The sequence below is a fragment of the Propithecus coquereli genome, unplaced genomic scaffold, assembly GCF_000956105.1.
Source record: "Propithecus coquereli isolate 6110/MARCELLA unplaced genomic scaffold, Pcoq_1.0 Scaffold227, whole genome shotgun sequence".
Lineage (NCBI taxonomy): Eukaryota > Metazoa > Chordata > Mammalia > Primates > Indriidae > Propithecus > Propithecus coquereli.
The window spans coordinates 1,384,501-1,394,629 of NW_012147808.1; positions in this window are offsets into that span (position 1 = coordinate 1,384,501).

Below are 10,129 nucleotides of genomic sequence, written 5' to 3' on the forward strand. Positions count from 1 at the left end.
GTCCCAAATGCATTAGAGGAACTGTAAAAATCTGCCACAGAAGGAACGATGATCCATAGTCAGAAAAGTTACTGCAGCTTAAACAGGAAACCCTTCTTGTTCAGGACTATCATAGCCACAGTTTGCAAAAAGTGCAGCTATTGATTAATGCAATGTAGTGTCAATTAGATGTACATTCCTGAGGTCTTTTATCTGTTGTAGCTTTGTCTTTTTCTTTTCATTACATCAGGTATATTGCCCTGTAAATTGTGGCAGTGGTACCAGGAATAAAAAATTAAGGAATTTTTAACTTTTCAAAAAAAAAAAAATGCCTTTAATGAAAAACAGCAATACCTTCCTTCTCTTTGCCCCAGAGGTGACACAACCACTCTTGTTATTTTCCGGTATTTATCCTCATGTGTGTAAAGAACAGGTTGGACGCTGTCTCCATTGGTTGGGTTTGCCCGTCATCATGGGCCAGCATGACACATGAGGAGTTAGCTTTTCTAAAGCATTCCCTGTTCCCCTCTACGCGATATAGTTATACCTCTGGCTGAAACGAACACTAAATGTTTACCTTGTTATGATTATGTGATTTTTATTCACTGGAACCAGTGTACCAAGATAGGTTTCTCTTCTTGTACAACTTTTTGTTTTCCCTGAAGTTAATAATTAGCTCTCTTTTTTTCCTCATTTGCTTACTATTCTGGATACCTAACAACTTTTCTTAGACCTCCTAAAGAACAGCCCGTTAGTATTTCTGTACACCCAGCAATTCAGATAATCTACCCGTTCCATGTTTTCTCACAGACCTTTCTCCTTCGGTCTGGACTAGTGGCTTCCGTTGTCCCTCATCTTGGCAGTTCCCTTTGCCCCTCTCCTGTTTCGGGAACCCCTGGGTCCCATGTCACCCTCTGTCTTAGCTTATTCCTTTTAGAAACTGCACGTCTAAAAATGTCTTCACTTCTCTTCAATACTTAATTGATATTTGGGCTGAATACAGAATTATAGGCTGGAATCCTTTTCCCTCAGGGTTTTTATGCCTTACTCTATTTTCTTCCAGCTTCTGATGTTTTTATTGAGCAATCTGAGGCAATTCTGATTGCGGATCCTTTGTAAAAACCTTGTTTTTTATCTCTTAGGGAGCTTTCAGGATCTTCCTTTATTCCTGGGGTTCCTCTTTCACAATGATACGTGTGCCTTAGTGGGGTCTGTTCCCCCATTGTGTTGGCACTCAATGGAACCTTTCAAACTGGAAATGCAAATCCTTCCCTCCTGGGGAAAGTTTTCATATTACTCATTTTAACAGTTTTCTCCCCTCCATTTCTGTATCCTCCCTTTCTGAAATAAGGCCGAGTAAGTGAGCAGGGAGTAACAGGAGGTACTATTTTAGGTGGAGTGGCCGGGAGAAGTCTCTCTGATGAAGTGACATTGGAGTTGACACCTGTTCATCGTTTCACCTCTGAGGAAAATGATTATACTTCTCTTTCGTTCCTTGCACTGACTCTTTTTCTTTTCTGTTTCTTTTGTCTGTCTATTTTGGCCTCTCTCTGTCCTGTCTTTCCTCACCTGTCTGGTGATCCTCGGCTGAGCGTTCACATTCGGAGGGAGGCAAAACATCACATTGTACCCCACAAATAGAAACAACCATTATTTGCCTATTTAAAAAAATTAAAAGTTTTTAAAGAAGAAAACAGCAAAAAATAAAGAGAGAGAGAGACACACTAAAAGAAAAAGCTGATGGGAAGTGTGCCTTGTCACTATTAGGTGATCGGGAGCACGTTGGCTTTTTCACTGGGGAACTGCTTCCTGTGGGATGGCTTGGCTCCTCCAGAGAGGACTCTTCCAGTATCCCACCTTGGGGATGGGGGTGAGGGAGAGAGCAAGTCTGGGGGGAGAGGGGACACCCCCATTCATTCATCCAGACTCTCACTTAACTCTCCTCACTCTGCCTTCTGTGATCCCCTGAAATCCTGGCCCTTTCTGGGACTCCACAGGGCAAGCTTGCTGGCTTCTGGCCACCATCTCCCTCTGCAGGCCCTGCAGTTTCTGCCCCTCCCATCCCCTGGCTTGTTCCTCGGTGTCCCCTTGCCCATTCTCTTGGTTCTTATCATTTAAATAGGATTTGAAGAAAGCATGCGGGTTAACATGTATCCAGCCCACTATGTTTAACCAGCACATAAAATACTCTGTAAAACATATTCTAGCAAACAGATCAGGCTAAGAAATTTTTTAAAAAGAAAAAGAAAACCTTTACAGGCTGTCCCTCCTGTGATGAAATCCCTGCATTTGACAATCATGGGATTTTAAAGGTGAAATAAACTCAAACGTCATCTACACTCACCACCTCATTTTCCAGATAGAGAAGCCAAAATCCAGACAGCAGAAGTAACTTGCCCAAAGTCACAGAACTAGTGAGTGGCAGCAATGTAAGGAGTCTCTGTAGTTCCCACTCTTAATCCTGTGCCTTCCCTGCTGTCATTCGGCCTTCCCAGAAAAGCCCCTCAGGCAGTAGAAAGATTTTCCTCTTGATGGGGCTCCCTAAGCAAATGCTTTTTTGCCCTCTGGGTCAGTCTGACCCGGATCAGTCCGATCTGGAAAAGAACCGTGACAATGCACTAGACATTGTTTCTCGGCAAGACCAGGAGTGTTCACGGCATATTAAACAGAGATCGTTTCTTAAAGGACAGAGTCAAGATAACAAATCCACCTTAAAATAAACCTCAAGTCAGATTACCAATTAACACCTAAGCGTATTTAAGCAGAAATAAGTTTAATTGTCTAATTAATTTTTCACCAATTAAGTCCATTTTTACATGTTGCATTTTACACTGCTTTGGCAATGAAAGTAATTGGATCCCTTTATAACCGTTTTCCACTTCCTCATTTGCTAAGTAGTTCAATGCTGTAGTCTATAGAAGATATAAATCACCCCAAACTGGCCACATTGCAACTTTATCAAGTTCATAAAATACTTCTATTTGGGCGGTGGGAGGTGGGCAGTAGCCACAAAGATGAAAATGACAAGACTTTTGTGGTATGGCCCAGCAGAAAGGTTGTCTGTTGGTGGCAGCCTCTAAGATGGTCCCCAGCGATCTCTGCCTTCTGGCATTCACACCCTCTTGAAGTCCCCTCCCTTGAGTGTGGGCTGGACCTAATGACTCTCACTTCTAAGGAGTAGAATACAGCAACTAATGGGCTATTACTTCCCAGATAGGTCATAAAAAGAGTTCATCTTGGTTACTCTTTCTTGATCTCTCTCATTTGCTCCCTGTCTTCCCCCACCTTCTCTCTTTTTCTCTCTTGTATCACTCAGCCCGTGGGCAAAGCTATGTCACGAGCAGCCCTAGAGAGAAGCCCACACGCAAAGGAACTGAAGTTTCCTGCCCAAAGCCACGTGAATGCGCCTGGAAATGGAATCCGCGGCCATAGTCAAGCCTTCAGGGGCCACAGTCCCAGCTACGCCACTCCCAGAGTGCCGACCTTCATCCACTGTGTGAGATAATAAATATTTACTGCTTTCAGCTGGTACATTTGGGGATAATTCATTATGCAGCAGTAATGGGGAGAACTGGGTATGAGTCCTGACTTCTCTACTTCCTTGCAAAATCACTTCGTATGAGTCCCTCAACCTCTCTTAATTTTTTCTGTTGCCTCATCTGTAAAATGGGGATAATAACCCGATCTACCCCAGGGAGTTGCTGTGGGGTTCAAAGGGAACTGGCTTTAAAAGATCATTAGGCATTTTTATCTACACGACCTCATTTTTTTTCATATTTCAAAAGGAAGAAAGAATGTGAAAGTATCCTGTAAATTGGAACACCATACCAGTATTATTAGAGCCAATTTATTTTATGATTTATTAAAATATTGGTTAACTAAACATCAATCTTGGAGCAATCTTAAATAAACCATATGTCTTTAAGAACTGATGGGTTTTAATTAGTTTCTTAATTAGCATGTGAGACGTTTGCAAACCTGTTAGTTTTGCTGTCAAAATCAGAAGAAGTTTTATGTGATTCTCACATGAGGAGCCAGGGCCGAGGCCCTCAGGACCATCAAGTTAATGTGGCCCAAGCACGACTCTCTGTGTCAACCCCCTTTGTGTGTAGGCCGCGCGACACTACCATCCTCCTGCTCCGCCAACCTGGGAACCTCCAAGTCATGTCCCCAGAATCCTTCCCTCTACTCTTTACCCCCACGTCTTGTCACCAAATCTTGCAATTCTAACTCAGAGACATTGCTTCCCTGCCACTGTTTCAGTTCAGATTCATCGCTTTCACATTTAATCATTAATCACGTATCTATTGACAGTGCACGATGCTTCAGAAGCTGAGCTCTGCACGGCAATACCGCAGTTAATCATACTAACAGGCCCCTATCTTCAGAGCTAGCACGCTGCCTCATTCGCCTTTGCAAAATTCAGCTAAACTGTTACAGATTGAGGGTTAAGAGTAGGCTGCCTCTGGCGAGATCTTGCCTTTTCCACTTACTGTGTGCCCTTGAACAAGTTGCTTCACCCTCTCCTTGCTTCGGTTTTCTCACCGGCAAAACAGGGATAATGACAGTACCTACCTCACAAGGATTAAGAGAGTGAAAATATTTTCAAATGCTTAAAAGTGTCTGGCAATCAAAAACTGTTGGCTATTATCATTTATGTTTTCTCTCTATAGGCCAAACCATCCTTTCCAGAGCTGCCTGACTCTTCTTCCTAAAGAACCATTTGGCCATGTCATTCCCCTAACAAACGTCACTAACATACACCTTAGCATGGCCCATCTGTCTCCGGCCGATCTCTCTGACCCTCTACTCCTCCTCACTCTGCTCCCAACACTCCTGCCCTACGGAATGTCTCACCATTCCCAAAACATGCCACTCTGAGCCTAACTCCATGTCTTTGTGACATGACAAACGAGGTCTAGTGGAGAGGATATAGACTTGTTCAAGTGGTGGCAAAAGACAGAGCCCAAGATGGCGGCTGGATGCGACCATCTTTCTTTCAAGCTCTGTAAGGAATGGCTACTGCAAGAAACAAAATAGGGCCAGGACTTAACTACTTCTCGATGGCAGTGGGTAGCACAGGTCTTAAAATGGATGAAGATGTTGAGCTACCAAGAAATACCAGATGAGAAGAAAAGGAATTAGATCTTGTTCTTACCCTTCCTGGGATCATAGAACTTCCCTCATCAGGGGAAAGAGAAGAAGAAGAAAGGAAGAAGGAGTGAGCTTGGGCTTCAGAGTAAATGAGACCTGTGTCTAGATCCTGGCTTTACCTCCAGCTAAACCAGCCCTGTAACCTGTTTCTCTTGCTGGAAGGTGGGATAAGAATGGTTACTCTGTGGAGAGGGCATGAGGATGAATGAGAAAACTCACGTGACAGTACCCAGCACACCACAGTCCCTAGATAAAAAGCTGCCCTCCCATTTCCTCACACCCTGTTGTCTAGGCCCATGATATCTCCCCGCTCACCCCACCTCATCTACCTGGTGAACTCCTACTCAACCCTCAAGTCCCAGTTCAATGTCACCTCCCAGAGGAGACTTTCCTGGCTTTCTCAGTCAAAGTTTATCACTCCTGCCACTGTCTCCCCTTGGACTGGGAACTTCTCCAGAGCAGGAATCACAACTTAAACAACCCTTGGATCCCCAGAGCCAGGCGTCAGTCAAAAATAAATGTCTGTTGGGTAGTGTTCTATGATTTCTTCGTGAAAATGAAGGATTCTTAGGTGCTCTAGAATATTTTTATTACAGCACTATTTGTAATCGGGAAAATTTGGAAGCAACATAAATGTCTAATAATTAGGGGTTAAGTAAATTATGGTTTATCCTCATAATGTAGTGGTTCACTGCCATTAAAATCATCTTGCAGAAACGTGCTGTTGGCATTTTTTTTTAGTTCTCAATATACATTGTAAAGGAAAGAAGCAGGTTTCAAAACAGTACTATGTACAGAATGATCCTGTTTTGTGATAAAAATATAAATGTTTATGTATGCATAAAAAGGTCTGGAAGGACCCAGTGGTTGTCTCTGGGTGGGTGGAATTTGCATGTTTCTTTTTCTTCCTTATGCTTATATGTATTTTGCAATTTTTCTATAATGAGCATAAATTACTTTTGTAGTAAGAAAAAAAAATTTTTTAACTACCAAAAATTGTTTTTCTGATTGCAATGCATTTTCATTGTAGAAAATTTGGAAAGTATGAAAACTATAAAAAATAAAAGATAATTATGCATGTTGTTCTACCTAGAGAGTCTGTTAACATTTTAGTGTAATTCTTTCTAGTCTTTTTTTTAAATGCGTGTATGAATTTTTAAAACTACTTGAGATCACACTGATCTATAGTTTAATATCCTGCAATTTTTTATTACATTGTGAATATTTTCAAAAGTTATTACAAATTCTAACTATTAGATGTCTCACAAAGGGCTAGAAAAATCAGCTCTCTTAGGGGAAAAAAAACAGAAGAAACAAAAAGAGGGTTAATGGCCCCCCAAGCACAGCACAAGGCATTTTAAAGACTTTCCTGAGCCCTAGAGAGGCCTTATATTGTATAAAACACTTTAAAATATTCCATATTAGCAATTTTAGCTGTAAATTTTTTGTAAGGGCTTTTTATAATTTTGCTATTGAATTTGGCTAAACACACTCATTTAATTTACAACTGGCAAACAGCTCACTTAATATACGATTGGCTATAATTTCTCAGTAATTATTGTTCATATTTGGAAACTCTTGAAAATTGAGAAAAATCCAACCTACGAATCGTTTTCAAATATAAATAAATACTAAATTTAACCACTAATGAAGTTAACACAATGTTACATGTTATAGTTTTTTTTTTAATTAAACATTTCTTGATTTTACAGTTTTCATAGTGCGGAACCAATAACTTTTTTCAGATCTCCAACTTTTTCCTAGGCCCTTGAAAAGTACCCAGGCCTTGCATTCTGTGTCCACCTTGACTCATGGAGGAAAACATCCTGCTTGAGCCCCTTCAACTATTGGGCAGTCATGGCAGAAAACACCAGAAACTTCCAGCAAGGGTAGGAGCCTCTGCAAAGTCCAGCAATGGGGGAAGCCAATTTATTCAGCACAGTTGGTGTTTCTGCGCCAACCTCCAAATAGAAAGTGGGAAGGTTTGGACAGGGGATTCCTGCTCCAGAAAGTTCTTGCTTCTCAGGTACAGTAAGTAAAATTGGAGGGAAGGAGGAGGGGAGGGAGGGGAGACAGAAAAGGTAAAATAGGAAGAAAAAGAAGAGAGAAGGAAAAAGAAGGGAGGGAGGGAGGGAGTGAGGCAGGCTACCATTCACCAGTTGCTTATTATATACCATGCACTAAGCTAAGAGCTTTACATACTATATCTCATTCAGCACTCACAACAACCCTACAAGGAGGGACTGTTGTCACTCCCATTTTACAGATAAGGCTCCTGAGGCTCAGAAAGATTAGGTCACTGGCCCAAGGTCACACAGCTAGAAAGTGAGAGGTGGCCCAAGACCGTCCCACTCCAGGGCCTCTATATTCACCCCTATATTATATGGCCTCCCCAAACATGCTTACTCTGTCTACTCCTCCTCCTAGTCCCAGAAGGACAGAATTTGAAGCTGGAAGAGACCCTTGAGATCAGTTCGTGCTCCCAGCCTCTACCTTTCCTGTACTGCAGCTCGCTCACAAGCAAGGGCTCTGTCCCGTCTGCATCCTGCTGACGACGCACTCCTGCCCTGTCTCACATCTTCACATCCCTGTGGGCCACCGTGCCTGGCCCAGAAAATGTGCTCAGTAGATGTTTACTGAATTAATGAATTAAATAAATCTCTCATTTTGCTGAGAAGGAAGGCCAGGGAAGGAAATTTGAGGACCACACAATGGGGATAACTTGTCCAAGGTCACCAGCAAGGTAGTGATGACAGATTCCGGATTAGGATCCTGGCCAATGCTTCTTGCACTGTTCTACCTGAATTTTTACAGGGCTTTTCACTTTATATTATCTCATTTCATTCTCATAACAACCATGCGATTATTAGCATATGTCATCAAATCTAAGACCATCAATGAGACATACCATTATTTTATGCAACAATAAGAAAGAAAAAACACTGCCGAGTATCCTTACGAAACACCATCAATTTTAAGATGCATCCCTACCATGTGAAAAAAAATGTGTGGTATTATCCACATTTTATAGATACAGGATCAGAAGCCCCGAGGGATGAAGTGGCATGTCCCAGTCATACAGCTGTTAAGGGTCAGACATGTGTGCTTCAAACTAGTCCTGGGCTCTCTCTACAACAGTACTTGAAGGCATTGTGATTTGATGGTTTGCTTTTTCATTATTATTATTGTTTGCTATTTAAATGAGAATCCCACTGGATTATAAACACTATGTCTGTCCAGGTGCAATGGCTCACACCTATAATCCCAGCACTTTGGGAGGCCCAGGCGGGAGGATTGCTTGAGGCCAGGAATTTGAGACCAGCCTGGGCAACCTCATGAGACCCCATCACCACAAAAAAATTTAAAAATTAGCCAGGGCTGGGCTTGTGGTTCGTGCCTGTAATCCTCGCACTTACAGGGAGCTCTGATGGGGGTGATGTCACACTGAGGCACCTCAGAAACCCAAAAATACACAGGCCCGGCTGGGCCTGAGTTAGAAGCCCCTTTTCATGTTGCTGACAAAGGGCAGGGCATGTAAAAGGTGAGTGCAGAACGGGCAAGGTAGGAGGCCGAGTACTCAGAATGGACCCGGAGGCAGACAGATGGGTTGAAATCTCAGCTTTGCCAGCTACTAGCTGTGTGACTTCAAGGGAGTATTTTAATTCTCTGAGTCTCTGTTTTCTTGTGGGTAAAATGTGGATAATGCAATTTATCTCGTGGGATTGGGTGAGAATTCAATGAGAAAGTGAAAGTAAAGAGCTTGGCACATGTAAACAATCAATCACAGCTAAAGCCAGGTAGAAGAGAAATGTCTTTCTTAAGTCATTGCAAACAGAACCAAATTGGTTGGGTGCTGGGAGGTTTCACGTTCCCGAACCCTCAGCCTCAGACTGGTCACCTAAGCAGGCTGTCCTGCAGCAAAAGGCACCCACTACCCCCATCACCAGTAGCTTTTTAAGGGTCAAGTTACACAAAGTAAGAAACAAGAGATGGGAAACAACCATACATAATGAGCTAATTAGTAGAATCATAAACATTTGCCTCAATCAACCTAGGCAAACATGTTTAAAATCCTGGATAGAATAGATGATTTTCTAGGAAAATAGAAAATATTACAACTAATTCCAGAAGTTTTTCTTTTTTTTTTTTTTTTTTAAAAAACCACAGACACAAAAAAAGAAACATACCAAATACTGTAGAATAAATTGAGAATGTTTTCAAAGAGCTATACCCAAAAAAAGTGTCAGGTCCAGATGGTTTCATGGGTGAATTCTACCTGCTATTTAAATTGTTCCAGCGCAAAGAGAAAGCAGGAAAATTTCCAAATTCTTTTTATGAAGCCAGCATAACACTGTATGAAACCTAACAAAGAGAGCACAGCAAAAGAAAGACTCAGAAAGTAACACAGGAAGCTGCCGCTCTGCAAAGTCTGTAAATGCTGGAAGCATTTCCCAGAGTCAAGAGCGAAATGAGAATTTCCACTCACACCACTAACAATGTTAAATGTAACATTGTTCTGGAAGTGCCGGCCCATACAGTTATATAACAGAAAGAAACAAGAAGTAGGAAAACAGGAAAGAAGAAAGCCAAATTATCCTTTTTAGATGATAAGACTGTAAAACCTCTAACTCAAGACCATTCACTCAGGAATTATCAATGAAATAATTCACTATCAAGTATCAATAAAATAAGATAATTGGTTATATGACTGATATACAAAGTAGCTTTCTTATATGCAATCAGCAAACAGAATATGATTCCATTCATATGAGCATCAACACAAAACATAATGGTTACAAGTGTGCTACATCTTTAAGAAGAATGACTCAGAATGCTGCTGAGAGTCTTAACAGTCAGAATAAATGTAGAGTATTCTGATTTTGAAACTGTAGTAAGGATGTCAGTTTTCACAAATCATGATATTTACAATGACTCCAATTTTTTAAACATACGAAAAGAATCTGATCTATAGTTTAATATCCTGCAATTTTTTATT